The 18,983-nt window shown below is 42.0% G+C and overlaps 1 protein-coding gene across 3 annotated transcripts in view; it reads right to left on the bottom strand.

Annotated features, from left to right (window-relative positions):
• The window catches only part of ENTREP2 (endosomal transmembrane epsin interactor 2), a 499,108-nt gene that overhangs the window by 86,705 nt on the left and 393,420 nt on the right, over nt 1-18,983 (bottom strand). The gene's annotated exons all lie outside the window — the stretch shown is intronic.

Genomic DNA, 18,983 nt, shown 5'->3' with positions numbered 1-18,983 from the left:
TAAAAACCTAGAAAAAATGTAAAAGAATCATTGCATAAAGATGGAGTGTAGAGTCCTTTGAAAAGCAAACCAAGAATCTCAGAACGTTATAAAATTCTCAAGACAAAAGACAGACCAGGACAAAGTCTCTGGCCAGCGAGGTCCAGAGTAGAGCCATCACTACACACACATTTTCTATCAAGGCTGGTAACCCACCAGGTTATGGGTCTGGAGATCCCAGATATGTTTTCAGGAGATAGGTAAAGAGTTAATATCCCTAATAACTTTAGGGAGCATAAATACAAATGCATAGGGGACTAAAAATGGGAAGAAAATGTGAGGAATAACTTTGTGCCAGGAAATTTGAAAATCTAGAAAAAACAGACCATTTTCTATGAAAATGTCAGTTAATAAAATTGGCAACCTGAAAAGCAAAACAAAATGGAACAGCCAGGGTTACAAAAACACGGACCGATGACGAACCATAGAAGGAATCTTACAAGGCAGCACCTGAGGACATCTAGGTGGCCTAAAATATGTGCCACCTTCTTTAGAGGCTCGGCAGGGATGAAGTCCCTCAGTTCCCTCACCTGTCAATGACTCTACCAAAGATTCCAAGTCCTGGAGAAGAATTCCGGTTGGAACAGCTTGGTTCACAGGCCTGCCTCGTTGTTCAGGGAGTGCTGGGCACCAAGAATGCACATAATGGGGAGATGGGCTGCCCAGAAGAAAGCAGGCCAAGTAGCCATCCAGAAAATCTCATCTGGTTTAGAGACTAATCAACTCACAAAAAGAAGCCATAAGAAATTCACCAAATGGTTGTTTTCCTTTTCTTCTTCCCACGGAATCCTATTAATACAAGGGGTCAAATTACCCTCTGGCAAGTTCTTGTCATGCCATGATCACAAGCAGGCGGGCATCCCTGGCAATTCACCAGCTCTGGATCTGGGAGCATTGCCTTTGGCTTTGGTGTGTCATTCTGTTCAACTGGACAAAGTGTCCAGAGTTCTGATCTGGTCTGCTGTCCCACATCTCAAACCCCGCAAGGAATTATTTCACACAATCATGCACGATCATGCCATTACCTTGGCATGAAGACAGAAGGAGCTGGTGTAAACAGCAAGGCTGTTTCCTCAGGGAGAGGATAGGAAGGGGAAGACTGGGAGGCAGAGTTTATCACGTTAAATAACCCTTCTACGACCCCAGGGAATAGACATCAAAATAAATCTTTTCCATCAGTTGTTTCACTGAGTTTGTGATTAATTCTAAGAAAAATTCTGGAAACCTCCTGATTAGTTCTCTGACCTCAGCATCTTGGGTGTGCAGAAGGCTGACAGATTTATTTCGGGATTGCCCCTCCGTGTTCGGGTCACTGGGGACGACAGAGCAGAGACTTGGCAAATGAAGCTGCAGTAATTTTTCATGAATCTCTTTGGAGCATTCACCAGCTAGCCGACCCCCTTATTTATGGTCCATCAGCCTGTCTGGGAGTAGAAAGGACTCAGACAGCAGAGAGGGATGCCCCGCGATTCTTTTAAGAAGCACAAACGAGACAGCTATGTGACCTTCAGACACTCCCAAAAGGAACGCAGCAGGGGAGGCTGAGCCTAGGGGGCAGCTCAGTGGGCAGACCATCCCTGAGGGTGATGAGCCTTGCTGAGACCTGGAGAAAGCAAAGTGTGGAGTCAGAGTCAGACCCACTTGGGGTGCTTTCTGCTAAGGAGTGACCCAGGACAAGCCACAGAACCTCTCTGAGCTTCCTGTTCCTGGGGTACAAGTGCAAAGTGCAAATACTGCTGGTTGGTGTGTGTCTCACTGTCTTACTTTAATTGGAGAACAGGTTTGCAAAAACTCGGCCCTCGTTCTGAATACTTCTAGCATTCTACCGTTTTCACAGACATTCTCATTAATCTGTTGACATCTGCTAAAATCACTAACTTGGCTCATCCAGGCCCCGCCCTGCTAATTCTGAGTGACCCCTCTGTCCTGCCGTATCTCTGCTGCTGGCAGTGGAGGGTTCTTAAAATACAGGCTCTGCTGATGTGAGACTAGAGAATTTACACGCTGGTGGGACATGCAGGACACTGAATGACATGGGGCAGACCTCGGAAGTGCCTGTAATTGCATGACAAATCTGAAAACCTTATGCTGAGTGAAGGCCACACAACATAGGATTCCTCGAAATGGGATGTCCATATGAAATGTTCAGCCCAGAAAAACCTAGAGAGGGAAATATTAGTGGCTGCTTGGGGCTGGGGGTGGAGGTGGGAATAGGCTGTGGGGGAGGGTGATACCTAAAGGGTATAGGTTTGTTGGTTTGTTTGTTTTTGGTTTGTTTCTTTTTTGGGGGGAGGCGATAAACATGTTCCAAAATTGCCTGTGGTGGGGCCCCTGGGTGACTCAGTTGGCTGAATGTCCCACTCTTGGTTTCAGATCAGGTGCTGATCTCAGTGTCGTGAGATCAGACCCCTGTCAGGCTCTATGCTCAATGTGGAGCCTGCTTGAGATTCTCTCTCTCTCTCTCCCTGCCTCTGCCCGTCCCTCTCCCCGCCCACAAATAAATAAACAAAATCTTTTTAAAAAATAGAATTGACTGTGGTAATTGTTATGCATATTGGTGGATATACTAGAAACTACTGAACTGTACACTTTAAATGAGTGAATAATATGGTGTGTGAATCATAGCCCAATAAAGGGGTTTGAAAATAGAAACAATTATCATCACTGTCTTAGCTTTAATGTTCTGCCAGTATGTTTAATATTCACAAGTATGCCCAGAGCATAGAAAGTTTAAAACTAATGAACTCTACCTTCTCCATCACCATCTCCCCAGTGTGATGCTGCTAAGAGCTCAGTCTTAGCCAGACTCTCTGGACTGTGGAGAGACGGCCACCTCTTCCTTCCCAAGTACCCCCTTCCTTTCTTGCCATAGCAGCCCTTTCAACCTGGCCTCAGGCTCTTCCTTGCTCTGGAGGCATTAGGGACTGGGGCACCTGCTCCTGCCAGAAAGGCAGTGGGTTCCCACCAGGCTTGGAGATGCAGCCAGCCAGTCACTAGGAGGACAGGGCGCCCTGGCTTCCCTGCCAAGCCAGAGACACAACCCCACTTGCTAGCCTCTCCTGGCCTCGTTCTCCAAGGGCCTACATCCCCAGAAGGAATATTCCAGGCAACTTGTTGCTCAGCAGGGATGAGGGTGAGAAGGGTTGGGGAAGCCTGTCCTGGCAATCATGGCCTGACCTGTGACTCTGACCTTGAAAATACAGAATTAGCGAAGTCTTTGCTGTATTTCTTAAATGGAAATATATTTGACATGTAACATTGTGTAAATGTAAGGTATACGACCTCACAACAGTAGTTTGGGTATATCTAAGACTCTGCCTCAGCAGGTCACCCACCCTGGGGAAGAGAGAAGTAAGAGATTCTGCAGAACATTCTTGCCAGCCAAGCAGGAAACGTGGATAACAGCCTCATGAGACCAAGTTACCAGACGCTGTTCCATGCAGAGTAGCCGGGAAGGACCCCAGGTCCAACCTGCAGACCTGGGTACATGGCTTGTCTGGGAATTTAAAAAGCAAGTTTCTTCCACTGTCATCAACTTATAAGGACCCAGGCAAAAAAATAACAAAATCTCTGAGAACATGAGCCAAGTAAACAACTAATGTCCTAGAGGAGATGCCAGGACACACAGAACCGTGTCCCCCTCCACAGCCCCCCGCCTATATTCCAGATGTGGACGGCTTCAGTTTTTCTATGATTTAGATGTCATGTAGGGGGGTCTTGGTTAGTATTTTTTCTTTCAAGAGAAAATAATCCTTTTAAAAAGGATGCATGTCCTTTAACTTGTTTTAGAATGCTTTGCCAAGACAGCAACATGTCAGTAATGATTGATAATTAGTTATAGATTATCCTACCACTTTTTATTTCTTGGGAGATGTTTGGGATTTTATTTTATTTTATTTAAGATTTTATTTATTTATTTGACAGACAGAGATCACAAGTAGGCAGAGAGAGACGGAGAAGCAGGCTCCCTGCCAAGCAGAGAGCCCGATGCAGGACTCGATCCCAGGACCCTGGGATCATGACCTGAGCTGAAGGCAGAGGCTTTAACCCACTGAGCCACCCAGGCGCCCCGATGTTTGGGATTTTAAAAATTTCACAGTCTGATTCATTCTGAAGGAAATATGCAAAAAAAAAAAAAAAAAGTCAAACAGGCAGAGAGACATATAGATGAATTAACTCTACCCCATCTTAAGACTTTGAAATGGGAAACACCTTTTTCATTAGAGAAGTTAACTCTTAAACCAAGATACCGTGATACACTATAAAGATGGATTTATCCTTTGAAAAAGTTTTCAAGTACGTTTTTCAAATCATCTAAAAATATGAAAAGGTTAGACATTTCTAGATTCTTAAGAAATATAAAGTGAAAGTACTTGTGATCCCGACAGGCTTTAAAAAGGGAAAATACAGACCAAAAAGGATAGGGGGAAAAAATGACTTTGGTTCTTCACTAAAATAAACATTATTCTTAGGTGAAATTTTCTATTGGCCATATCTGCCGATACATACACATGTATATTTACATTTTAACTATAAGTGGACATAAAATCACTGCTTTGTGATGAATAACTGGTGCTGCTACTAGGATGTGACAGTTATCCAAGTCTGTGTGAGCCAGAACTGGGTTCAGAACTTTCCATCTCTATACCTTTAAAAAAGGGAAACCGAAGTTCAGAGAGGTTAAGTGACTTGCCCAAGGTCACAGAGCTTGTCTGGAGCCAGGACTGAATCCGGAACTTGTATTCAGAAGTTTGTACCACCTTTTCTTCACTTCACCTGTGTTTCGGACATGCCAAATTGTTTACATTCCTGGGACAAGCTGAGACCTTTCCACTCTCACCTTTATTAATAGTGTTCCTTCCCTGGACTGTCCCCCTCAAACAACCCCGTCCAGGAATCACATTCCTCAAGGCCCAGCTCAATGCCTTCCTGTGTGTAAACTTTCCTGATCTTACATTTAAAACTTTTGTCCTCTCTTCTCCCATTTCTTAACGATAGCACTCAGTTTATTTTGCTTTATGATGATATTTTAACTCTATCCTTTTTTTTTTTTTTCTTCCTAAAAAGCTGTTGTAGAATTCTTGGGAACTGGGACTTACTTTTGTGTCCCGCATAGAAGGGATGACAAACACAAGACACACATCCCCTCATTTCCCCCTCTTTTGCTCGTGGGAAACACAGTTTTTGTACTTCTCCCCCGTGGAGGACAGACACAGCCACAGAATCCTACTTAACACACCGCTTGCTCTCAGCAGCTACTACCAGATGATGGAAACTGGCACCCAAGGTAGAATCTACTTGGCATGACAGATAGGACTACCAAATAACAACAGCAACAACAAAACAACCCACAAAAAAAATAAAACAACAATAACAACAACAAAAAATCCATTCTTCCAACTGAATGTACATAAGGGTATTCTAAAACGTTGATGCCTAACTAAGGGACAATTAGCTTATTTCTTATTTCACTTTGAAACGATTAAGAAATGTTGGCCTATAAGCAGGCTTCTAAGTGCTCTCCTTGCCTCTGCCCAACAGCTGGGAGAAGCCATTCTCCCCTCTGCCCCAAGTTACAGTCCAGGTTTGGGGGAGGCACCAGCACACAACAGAGGTCTGACCCCTAAGCAAATGGGACACACATATACTCCTGGTGGAAGTGAAGATCAGTCCAGACCACTTGGAAAACTGTCAGCATCCACCAAAGCCAAGGACATATACATCCTAGGATCCAGACACTCCCCTTGACCAACAGAAAGGCATAGGGATATTCATCCGGAGATGTGCACTGCGACATCCACAGCCTCACCGTCCTCACTGGCCTCTCTGGGAAGAACCCAAGGTCCCTCAAGAGAAGAAGGGGAAAATCAACGGTGGCGTGTCCCCACAGCGAGAAGCCAGAACTACTTGTAGTGACCGACTCCAACAGATACAGAGAATGGAAAAACACTGTTCTCAGGCATGATTCTATTATCAGATGTTGAAAGCCAGGAAAGCTGATGGAGGTTAAGTCAGTGGTTGCTCTTGAGGAGGGTGAGCCCCAGGGAGAAGGAAAAATGGGGACTCTGGGGATGCTGGCCCCATCCTCTCTGCATCTGGTGCCGGTTCCCCATGTTTGCGAAAAGTCACTTAGCTGCATACTTGCAGTGTGTCAGGGGGACAGCTGCAGGTGATGGAGGGAAGCCAGAATGTTGCGCGTTGACACTGTTTCCCCTACTGTGAATATCCGTGACTTACACTATTGCCATTGTACTCAATGTGAAGAATGCGAAGAAAGGATCATGTTTTCCAAGTCTTGGCCAAAGCATCCTGTACTCGTATGCTGAGAAGCTTCTCTGTTTCTGCTCTCCCCAGTGGGATGGAGTACCCTAGGCTTGAATCCCCTGCCCCCACTCCAACAACATGCGAGCATCTCTCAGGGCACGGGGTACACACTACCCACTGACATCCCATACAGAGTGAAAACAGCCTCAGGACCAGCACCGCCTTCCCCAGAGCTGCACAAGGCCCCACACAGCTGACTCTGGTGCACAGTTGAAGAAGTTAGTGCACAAGCAAGGTAGATGCAAAGTGTCGTTTAGGTTCATTCGGTCGGATTATAGAGGCTTCAAAGAGGTTTCCTATTAATTATGTTTGTTATATTTTGCATTTTCTGAGGCTCTGACGTCTCCAGATCTTGTTGATTTTGGAGAGACAGCAGGTCCTAGGGCCAGCTGATCCCTGAAGAGTAAACAGCTTGCTTGTGAATCTGCCTTTTATATGCAAGGCAGCCACTCAGGAGCCCAAACCCCCAACCGCCCTGCATCTCCAGTTCAAGCTCCAGGTAAGCATCCCTCCTGCCCTAAATCACCCCTGGGGACCACCCCAAGGTCCCAATGTCCCAAGGCCCCAAGGCCGAGGCTTGATCATCTAGCACAGTGAAGGTTCCCGTTTGGTTTGCTCGGAGTCTCTCCAAGCTCATTAGAATGTAAATTTCCACCTTTACACAGACAGAGGATTTTAGGTCCCTACACTGCTTCATTATGACATTTCACACCATCAAAGAAGCTTGGCAGTTGCAGACGGATCAATGTTTCCAAATTCCACTTTTCATATAATTCAAGGACATTAGAACTCAGACGCGTGGTAGAGAAAGTGCACTCAGGCTGCTGATGAAGGCACAGAGCTGCCACGTTCATTGTTTTTTGTTTTGTTTTGTTTTTTCAGTCTAGCATTTTTTTAAAAATTTCTTTTCAGCATAACAGTATTCATTGTTTTTGCACCACACCCAATGCTCCACGCAATACGTGCCCTCCCTAATATACACCACCTTGTTCATTGTTTTTAATTGTGTTTTGGAACAAGCATCAAAGGCACAATGAGACAATATTAAAAAATATTCTTTTCAAACCTCAAAGCTGATGAGAATCTAGGTTTTTTTTTTTTTTTATTTGTATATGCGTGTGTGCACGTGTGTATGTCTTTATAAAACATTTAAGGAAAAAGTTCTCTAATTCCAGAAGATATTTTTATTGTAGCTTGCATTATATTGTTAGAAAGAAAACCAGAGACCCCAAATGCCATTATTTAGGTTAAAAGCCCCAAGTCAGGGCTTCTTATCTAACCTAACGGTGGTTTCAACCTCCACCAGAAATGGAGTCTTACTACCCAGTCAGTCTGGGAACGTTGTGTTGAGTACTAATAAGGTAAATGTCACAGGGCCCTCTCCATCCCTGTTCCTCACCCCCAAAGGAAGAGGAGGTAATCTGTATAGTTAAGACCCCAAGCTCTTCCCCCAACTAAGAAAGAGAAAGTGACCACACCCGAAACAATCCTTTCTTTCTTTCTTTTTTAAAATATTTTATTTATTTATTCGACACAGAGAGAGACAGTGATATAGAGGGAACACAAGTAGGGGGAATGAGAGAGGGAGAAGCAGGCCTCCCGCCCAGCAGGGAACCCTTTGTTAGATCATAGGACCCCAGGATCCTCACCTGAGCAGAAGACAGATGCTTAAGGACTAAGCAATCCTGCCTTTTCTTTTGTTATTAACTCCTTGTCCCACCCTCCTTCCTATAAAAACCTTCCCTTTTTACCACTCCTCTCAAATCTTTCCCTCTACTTGCCAGACGGTATGCTGCCCCGATAATTCAAGTCAAGAATCACATAGTACTGGCACAAAAACAGACATATAGACCAGTGGAACAGAGTAGAGGGCCCAGATATGGACCCTCAACTCTATGGTCAAATAATCTTCAATAAAGTGGAAAAAAGACAGTCTCTTCAATAAATGGTGCTGGCAAAATTGGACAGCTACATGTAGAAGAATGAAACTCAACCATTCTCTTACACCATACACAAAGATAAACTCAAAATGGATAAAAGACCTCAAAGTGACACAGGAATCTATCAAAATTCTAACGGAGAACATAGGCAGTAACCACTTTGACAATGGCCACAGCAACTTCTTTGAAGACATATCCCAAAGGCAAAGGAAATAAAAGTGAAAATGAACTTTTGGGACTTCTTCAAGATCCAAAGCTTCTGCACAGCAAAGGAAACAGTCAACAAAACAAAGAGGCAACCCATGGAATGGGAGAAGATATTCACAAATGATACTACAATCAAAGGGCTAATATTCAAGATCTGTAAAGAACTCCACAAACTCAACATATGCAAAACAGATAATCACATCAAAAAATGGGCAGAGGACATGAACAGACACTTCTCCAAAGAAGACATACAAATGGCTAACAGACACATGAAAAAATGTTCATCATCACTAGCCATCAGGGAGATTCAAATCAAAACCACACTGAGATACCACCTTACACCAGTCAGAATGGCCAAAATAAACAAGACAATAAACAACATGTGTTGGAGAGGATGTGGACTCTTAGACTGTTGGTGGGAATGCAAGTTGCTGCAGCCACTTTGGAAAACAGTGTGGAGATTCCTTAAGAAATTAAAAATAGAGTTTCCCTATGACCCTGTAATTACACTACTGGGTATTTACCCCAAAGATACTGACGTAGTGAAAAGAAGGACCATCTGTACCCCAATGTCCATAGCAGCAATGGCCACAGTCATCAAACTGTGGAAGGAACAAAGATGCCCTTCAATGGACAAATGGATAAAGAAGATGTGATCCATATATACTATAGAGTATTATGCCTCCATCAGAAAGGATGAATACCCAGGAATGGATGTTATCAAAAGGGACAGGACTAGAGGAGATTATGCTGAGTGAAATAAGTCAAGCAGAGAAAGTCAATTATCATATGGTTTCACTTACTTGTGGAGCATAAGGAATAACACAGAGGACACTTGGAGATGGAGAAGAGAAATGAGTTGGGGGAAATTGGAAGGGGAGACAAACCATGAGAGACTGTGGACTCTGAGGAACTAACTGAAGGTTTTGGAGGGGATGGAGGTGGGGAGTTGGGTGAGCCTGGTGGTGGGTATTAAGGAGGGCACTTATTGCATGGAGCACTGGGTGTGGTGCATAAACAATGAATACTGGAACACTGAAAAGAAATAAAATAAAGTAAAATGGACAAAAAATATAAAAATATATATTTTTTAAAAAAAGAATCATGTAGTAAAACCAATTAGATCTTCAAATGGACGCAGTTGGGTTTTGTTTTTTAACAGTAAAAATCATAAAATTAAGCCTTATAACATTCCCTGACCTTTTTTGGGGGGGCCTCCTTGTCGTTTATATCATCAGCTATGTTACCCCTATTTCAGTCTTTGTGTTGTTCTATTCTATCTACTCAAATTTTCATCACATGTGTGCCATCCTGATGAGAGACAGAATCTAGGAGTGTGAGAATTGGAAGGCGCCCATTGCAACTTTCCTGCCAACTAATAATTGTCAAATGTGTACACCACGCCAAGCTCACAGTCCTCTTCAAAGGTCATCTTCACAGGACACGGCAACAATTTCTACAGTCTTGGGGGGTTTTTACAAGACCTTTTTGCTCAAATGACATTTTCAAGGATGGCCTCTGGTAGGAAGCTATGAACGTCTCACACCAGCCTCCCTGGGAACAGGAAAATGAGACTGCTCTTCCTGAGATGTTCCTATCACATGAGAAGTGTGGAACTAGTCGGACACAGAGATTCCTCCTCTGGGCATCTCTGGTTCATTACATAGACTTGTGTTTTCAGTCCAGGCTCGGAAATTTCATTCGTTAGCACTGTAATCAAAGCAGAGTTCCACGAGGCTGGCAGACATGGAGAAAGGGCTGGAACAATTGGGCTGGTTAACAGGAAAATGAGGAGCGTTTAGTGCTTTTCTTCCAGAGAGACCCAGACAAGAATGTTTGCAGCAGCAGTGTTTAGAATAACAGAAAAATTGGAAAGAAGCTCAATGAGGCTCTGTGGTCAAATTAACTCAGGCAATAGTGTTTTAAAGAATTAAATGGGAATCTCTTTCTGCATGGCTTCCCAGAGCTTTAATGATCTAGGATGTGCAGTGCTCTGTGTCTCCAAGCAGGGAACTGCACAGAATTGACCACATACCTTCCCTCCTCCTTCTCCCCTAACCACCCCCATCCATTCACATCTCTGCAACTCATGCTCAGGAGTAGCTGGGGGGAGGCTGTTTCCCCCCATACCCCTGCTTTAGGGGTGCCAAGTGCAGGGCCATGGGGTTCCTTCCTGTTCCTCCCGTTTGGAATCACCATTTACAGACACAAATGCCTGTCACCTAGCCTTTGTTCATTACTAGAGGATAACGTAAGTAGCAGCCAATAAGGAAGAACATTTTCATTAGTTTTCAATTTTTTCTGGTCTCTACCCTAATGGGATGTGATATTCTCCTGACTTTCAGAGTCAAGCCAGACATGAAAATACATTGCTCACAGCGTGTGGTGCGCTTCTAGGTAAAACTGAAAATACCACTACAGTACTAGTCCTCTGGTTGGCCCTTAACAAATTATGATCTGTTCACCAATTCCGGTGGTGTGAGTCTATCCAATGGAGGGGGGGGTTGGTATTGGAGAAGAAGCAAGGGAGGAAGGATGTGGGTAGGGCTGTGGATTAGTCACCCAAGGGCCAATGGACAGTGATCTCAGCAGAATGAAGACCCTTCTCCATGGAAGGCACAGCTGACAGAGGACCGGGAGGGTGAAGAAGTCCCAAAGAGGATTAAGTAAAGTCTGAAGCTGCCAACTCTGTCTTCTGTCCTCAAACACAGGCAGCCCCACCTGTTCAATCAGAGAACTAGAAGGGCCCAAGCCCGAGAGAAAACACTCACACACGTTGACATTTTGGGGTCTCCTAAGGAGTGCTAGATGTTCCATCAAGAGTCCACACCGTTGGGCTAGACCATGATTGACCTTCAAGGTCTTGTTATGTTTCCATGAACTGTGGAGACAGGGCAGTGAGTCAATCCCACGCAGAGCTTACTGTATATAGGTACAGGGATGAGGAAACATCACCTAGCAGGTGGCAGGAGACTGGTAATAAGGTCACAAGTCATACAAGGCACAGAAGCAAAACCCCCAGAGGACAGTACAGTGATCTTACTACGAGGAGGGATCAAGTCCGGTGGAGAGAAGACTCAAGGCCTGAGCTTTACAAGGTGCATGGGACACACAGCAAGGGCTGAGGTGTGAGTTTGGGGAGCCTCAGTCCCTGAGCCTCTCTCCATGCACAAGGCTCCAGCCGCATGGCCTCCTTCCTGTTCTTCAAACTCCTCCAGGTACCCTCAGGGCCCCCTTCCTCAGGCTCCCTCTTCTGAAACCCTCCTCCTGCTGTTCCACACTCCCTGGCATCCTCAGGCCCTAGCTCATGTGTCACATGCTCAGAGAAGCTCAGAGCTGTCTCTCTCCCAACCCCCAACTGCCCCTCAGAGCCCTCTGTTTGATGTGCCATCCCCCTGTCCTCTACAGAGCCGAGACTTGCCTGTCTCATCACTCATCTGTCCCCAGCACCCAACCTCTGTAAAAATGTAGTGATCCAATGGATGAAAGAGTCGATGAATCGACACAGGACAGATTTGTATGGACCTGCTGCTGGCCCACGTTACATCTGTTAATCTTTATTTTGCTGAGAACATTTTCTTTGCTAAAAAGCTTTAGGATTCGGAATTAACTTTCAAACGGCTGCTTTAGCCGGGATAGTGGCGAATTCACACAAAGACAAGTTAGAGCAGAATTATGTGGCCACCAGGGAAAGATTCTGTGTGATCACGACACACACTGCAAAGAGCCATCAAATGCTAAATTTCTTGTGAGGCTGAGAGAGGCCACGACTTTTCTCGACCCCTGATTAGTAGAACAAAAGCTGCACCTTTTGGCAACAGAGGAAACTACGAAAGACCACAGGGCGACAAGCCTCCAGAGGGGCTGTGTAGTTTGAACAAGTTTCCCTTCATCTTTAAAGCCAGGCATCTCCAATAACCCCCACCTCAAGCCCTGTCCTGTCATAATTTATTATTCATCACGATGAAGCTAAATCAGAGTTGCTCTGGTTACTGTGGGGCTCTTCTGAGGGCTGTGGGTACATAATTGGTGTTGGCTTGGTTACTGGATGCTTTCAATTTTGAGACTCGAGTGGTGGTAATAAATGCATCTACGAGCCTCAAGAAAAAAGCTCGAACTCTGGAAAGCATGAGATCGTCACAGAATTAAGGTCCCGGTCCAAAATGCACCACTGAGGTCTCCACCTGTGGTCCTGAGAAATTCAGTGATAAAATATAAAATAACTGGCCCATAAAAATGATCGATGACTTTTTTAAAAGACAGTAACAGAGTCAGGAAACTATTAATTTGATTACTTTGGCTAAGTAAATCGGGCTGTTATACACAGGATGTGAAGTTTGCTGTGAACATCCTGCTCAGACCAGCATTCAGTGAATGTTTCCTGAGCCCTGTGCTGGACCCCAAGAGAAGGGCAAGTTTTGGGGACCAGCAGAGAGGAGGACGGACTAGAGGGAAGGTGACCTAGGAATGTGGCCTAAGGGTAGAGTTTCAAAAAAAAAAAAAGACAATAATGACTTGGCCAGCCAAGCAAAGCATTAGAAGGTCAGAATTCACCTGGGATCCCTTCTCAGTGGCCCATTACCCTTGTACCTCTGAGATCAGCCTGAGAATAAGGGAGAAGGGTTAACTGGCCTACAGAAATCCTAAATGTATTTGTGGGAATCTGGGGATCAGTGTTTTTTTTGATTTGGAACTTGGTCTCTAAGCTAAAGCCAACCTTGGGCAGCTGCAAAACAGTGGAAGTAAAGGGACGGCATATTTAGGGTCTGAGATGTTGCCCCTCACACCTACACTCATAAGAGACATGTGTGACATGAAGGGTCCCAGAATTCCTTTGTGCTCCAGGTGTCCCTGAGAAGAGATAGGGAAATCCCAAGCAGGTAGGTCTTGAGCAGAGACCCTGGTAAGGACCTCAGATATCCCTATCAGAGGCTAGCACAGACCCTCGAGATGGAAGGGCCATGGGTCATCATCCGTGCACCACAAAGGAGGGCACAAAGAACAGGCACCACTCTACCCATCCCCACTCCTGTGATGCTAAATGTATTCCCCCCACACCTAGATAGTGACAAAAAAGGAGGGGATGAAGAGGGAAGAAGTGCTGAATACCTTCTGGAAAGCGAGTTAATTGGAGAGATTGTTTTAAACTGATAGAGAGGAAATCACTTTGCGGTGATAAGAGTCAAATTTCTTTTTCCCAAATCAGTAGACACACACCAAGCTGAGACGGATTACAGAAAATGAGGAAAGCCTTTTGCAGTTCTGGGGCATAATGTAAACATTTAAACACACCACATATAATACAAGTCAATAGGAATGAGACCAAACCTCTCTCATAAACATAAATAGGCTAAACTTGCAGTTAAAGGAGAAAAAAAAAAAAAGACTTGAATATATTATGCTAAGTGAAATAACCCAGAACCAAAAAGACAAAAAATATTGTATGATTTAATACAAGGTGCCCAGAGTACACAAAACTGCAGAGAGATAAAGGAGAATAAATTGGTGGCCAGACACTGCACAAAGACGGAACAGGGGATTAGTGTTTAATGGACACATTTTCTGTTCAGAAGGATGAGAAAGTTCTGGAGATGGACGGTAGTGATGGTTGCACAGTAGTATTAATGTACTTAATGCCCCTGAGTTATGCATCTAAAAGTAATTAAAATGGTAAATTTTATGTTATGTGTATTTTACCACGATAGGAAAAAAAAGGAGAAAGAAGACTCTCACTTTTATAAGCAGATTAATTGCCATTAAGTGATTAACTCATAAGTGCAATGAAGAAGAAAGGCAAGATGCATAAATTAGCAATGATATAGGTAAAACCTTGCATACAGAGGAATATAAGATATAAAAATACACAAAATACTATAAAATATTTATGAAAGATTATGAACTGTTTATATTCATGACTTAAAAAATGATTGAGAGCCCAAAGAGATCACAAATATGAAAAAATACAAAAATTGACAAACAACTTTAAGTACCAACACTCTCAGACAGTTGGAGGAAATGTTTTTTTGACAAGAGCAACAAAACTGGCAAATCTCTAACAAGAAAAAAGATAAAAGCTACATGTTGACAATATCAGAAATGAAAATGGAGATATCACTACAGGCCCTGCAGACATTAAAATAATGATTAGGGAATAATATGAACTCTACATCTATAAATTTCACAGTTCAAAGAAAAGAATCAACTCCTTTAAAAGCACAAACTACCACAACTCAGCCAATATGAAATAGATAATTTCAGCAGCTTTATTACTATGAAGGGGATTAAATCAATAATTTTAAAACTTCCCCAAAAGAAGCCTTAGGCTTAGATGGGCCCACTGGAAAATTCTATCAAACACTTTAGGAAAAATCAACACCAATTCTACACACTCTCTTCCAGAAAAGAGAAGGGAAAACTTTGCAATTCATTTTATGGGGTCATTATTACTCTGATACAAAACCAGGCAAAAACAACAAAACAAACAAACAAAAAGACAAATATTTCTCATGAACTTAGATGCAAAATATCCTCAACAAAACACTAGCAGACTAAATCGAAAAAAAAAAAAATTATGAGACTGGTTATATAACGTGCCTAAGATATATTCAAGGTATGTAAAACTGGTTAGCATTAGAAAATCAATCAGTGGGGGCACCTGGGTGGCTCAGTTAGTTAAGCATTTGCCTTGAGCTCAGGTCATAATCCCAGAGTCGTGGGAACCCTGCATTGTGCTTCCTGCTCAACAGGAAGTCTGTTTCTCCCTCCCCTCAGCTTCTCCCCCGACTCATGCTCTCTCTTGCTCTCACTCACTCCCTCTCAAGTAAATAAATAAAATCTCTTTAAAAAAGAAGAAAATCGACATAATCCACCATATTGATAAACTAAATGAGAAAAATCATGTGATATTAATTGATAACAAAAAAAAATCTGAAAAAAAAATCTGACAAAATCCAACACCTAGTCATTTAAAAATCTTTCATCAAGTTAGGAATAGAAGGAAGTGAAAATCATTCTAAACATATATAAAACATTCTAAAACACAAACACAAACACACACACACACGAAAAAAAGCGTATACAAAAACCCCATAACTAACATCACATTAACAGTGGAACGCTGAATGCTTTCCCCCTCTAAAACTATGAGCAAAGCGAATGTGTCCACTTTCACATTTATCCCACGTGATACTAGAAATTCTAGCCAGTGCAAATAGGCAAGAAAGAGAAAATGCAAACAAATTGGAAGCAAATCCCAGGAAATCTATCAAAAAAAAAAAAAAAAAAAACTCCTAGAACTAAAAAATGAATTCAGCAAGGTCACAGAATACAAAATCAACACACAAAAATCAATCACATTTCCACATAGTAACAAGAAATGTGCAGAACTTAAATTAAAAACAAATGTCATTTTCTAACAAAATATCTAAATATACATTTAACAAATACGCAGGAGATCTATATGCTGAAAATTATGAAATGCTGTTGGAAAAAAATTTTAAAGGTGTACATAAATGTAGAGATATACCATGTTCATGGATTGAAAGACTCAACACAGAAGGATGTCAGTTCTCTCTAAACTGCTATGTAAAATTTATATAATTCCTATTAAAATTTCATCAATATATTTTGGAGACAGAGACAGCACATTCTAAAATATATATGTAAATCACAGCCTACGGAATAGCTAAAACAGTCTTAACAAAAAAGAATAAAGTGAGAAGAATCACTCTACTCAATGTTAAAGCTATTATAGCTACAGTAACCAAGACAGTGTGGTATTGGTAGACACTGTGTCCAGTGAGCCAGAACAGAACACAAAGAAGTAAACCCATGCAAATATTCTCAATTGATTTTTTTTTTTTAACGTAGATGCAAAAGCAATTTGGTGGAGGAAGGATAGTCTTTTCACTACAGTCTGGAGCAATCAATCACAGGCAAAATAATGAACCTTGACCTTAACACTTCATGCCTTATATAAAAATTGACTCAAATGGGACAATTTTTAAATTTAAAGTGTACACCTATAAAGCTTTTAGGAAAGACATCAGAGAAAAGTGTTCAGATTATAGTTCTTAGTCTTGACACCAAAATTAACATCTATGAAAGGAAAAAAATGAACAAACTGGACCTTATAAATATTTAAACTTTTGTTCTCTGAAGAGGTTGAAGAGCCAAGTTATAGACTGGGAGAAAAAATTTGCAAGCCACATATTTGGCAAAGGACTAATATCTAGAGTATATGAGGAAGTTGCAAAATTCAATAGTGAAATGCAAATAAGCCAATTAGAAAATGGACAACGCACAAGAATATTTATTTCACTAAACCACATATAGAGATGTCAGTGAAGCAATTGAAAAGATGTTCAACATCATTAGCCATCAAGGAAATGAAAAATAAGACAAGAACATATCACTACCTACTTACAAAAATGACTAAAAGCAAAGATAGTGTTGACAACACTAAAAGCTGAAGACGATGTGGAGACCCTCCATCACTCATACATTTCTGATGGGAACGTAAAATGATACAGCCACAGTGGAAAACAGTTTGGTAGTTTCTTATAAAACTAAAAATATAATTATCACATGACACAACCATTGCATCTTAGATATTCATCCCAGAGAAATGAAACTGATGATAGCACAAAAACTAGTATGTGAAGGTTCACTGTAGCCTTACTCATCAAAGCCAAAATCTGGAATTAACCCAGATGTCTTCAACAGACAATGGTTCAACAGTAATACATATGTACTATGGAATACGATCCAACAATGAAAAGGAACAAACGACTGACCCACACAATAACTTGGATGAATCTCCATGGAATTATGCTGAATGGGAAAAAAAAACAACCCTAATTTCACATAGTTATATACTATCATTCCATTTATATAACATTTTGGAATTGACATTTTTAGAAATAGTGGACAGATGAGTGGCTGCCAGGATAGGTTGGAAAGGAAGTAGGTATGGTTATGAAGACTAGTAGAGGAATCCCTGTGGTTTTGAAATATGTGGCTCAGTATCTTGATCATGACGTGGATATACAAATGCACACAGGTGACGAAACAGCATGGAACTTAACACACATACTCCAACACCTTTACAGACAGAAAAATGACGATAAGTCAAAACAGGGCAATCTGAATAAGATGGAACTGATTCTATCAATGTTAGTACTGCTGTTGTGATATTGTTGCCTTTGGGGGAAACTGGAAAAAGTGTACAGACAATGTCTGCTATTTCTAACAACTTCATGTGAATCTACAAATTTCTTAGTAAAAAGTTTGGTTCAAAAAATTTTAAGTTCTGTATTAACAATCCCAAACCTCCTCTATTTCCATTCTAGAAACAGAGCATTTGTAGGTGATATTCCTATAGATGTTCATTGTGGAGTAGCACCAAATACCAAACAAGTCTTTGTACCCATTTTCACAGGGCTCTTGAGATTTTTCAAATCCACTATTTATAGGGGGTAAAAACAAAGGATTTGTGGTTACTCTGTTTTATAGAAGTTATCTGATCAATACAGATAGACCTATTCTCCTTGTCCATTTCTAAAATGAGCAGATTAACCTTAGACAATGTCTAAATTTCATTCTTGCTATATAATTCTATATGTTCATTCAACAACTCCAATTTCCAATTCACGTGTTTACACAAAAAGTATTAATGTAGAAAAAGAAACAAGAGGGACTTAATTTGTATTTGTTCCTTTCTCCACACTAGCATGTACGCTTGTGCTTTAAATGCATTTTTAAATCCTTAACAATCAGGTTTAGCCACTTTTTTTTTTTAAGATTTTGTCTATTTATTTGACAGAGAAAGAGAGCACCAGCAGGCAGTGGGAGAGAAAGAAGCAGGCTCTCTGAGGAGCAGGGAGCCCGACACCGAGTTCGATCCCAGGACCCCGGGATCATGACCCAAGCCAAAGGCAGAGGCTTAACTGACTGATCTGTCCAGGCGCCCAGGTTTAGCCACACTTTGAACCAAAACATTTCATTTCTTTTCCTATCCCCAAAAAACTGCTTTGCAACAATTTAGGAGATGACTGGGTCAGGGATGGAATGAAAATGTGGATAACTGTATAACCCTTTTTGAATTACAAATGCCTACAAAAACAGTGGATGGCAGACACAATTATAAACTGTAAAAAGGGGCACCCAGGTGGCTCAGTGCATTAAGTGTCTGCCTTCTGCTCCAGTCATAATCCCAGGGTTCTGGGATTGAGCCCTGATTTGGGCTCCCTGATCCGTGGGGAGTCTGCATCTGCTTTTCCCTCTCCCTCTGCCGCACCCCAATCCAATCAAGCTCACTCTTTCTCTCAAATAAACGAAATCTTAAAACAAACAAGCCTTAAGAATGATTTGGTGCCCAAATTAAGTAAACTTGAAGCTGACCTATTGTATTGAATTAACTACATCCCTGCTTCCTCAAGTTAGCCAGGAAAAAGCAAGAGCTGAGAGACTAAA

The sequence above is a fragment of the Mustela lutreola genome, chromosome 7 (genome assembly GCF_030435805.1).
Source record: "Mustela lutreola isolate mMusLut2 chromosome 7, mMusLut2.pri, whole genome shotgun sequence".
NCBI lineage: Eukaryota > Metazoa > Chordata > Mammalia > Carnivora > Mustelidae > Mustela > Mustela lutreola.
This window is presented reverse-complemented; position numbering and strand designations above follow the sequence as displayed.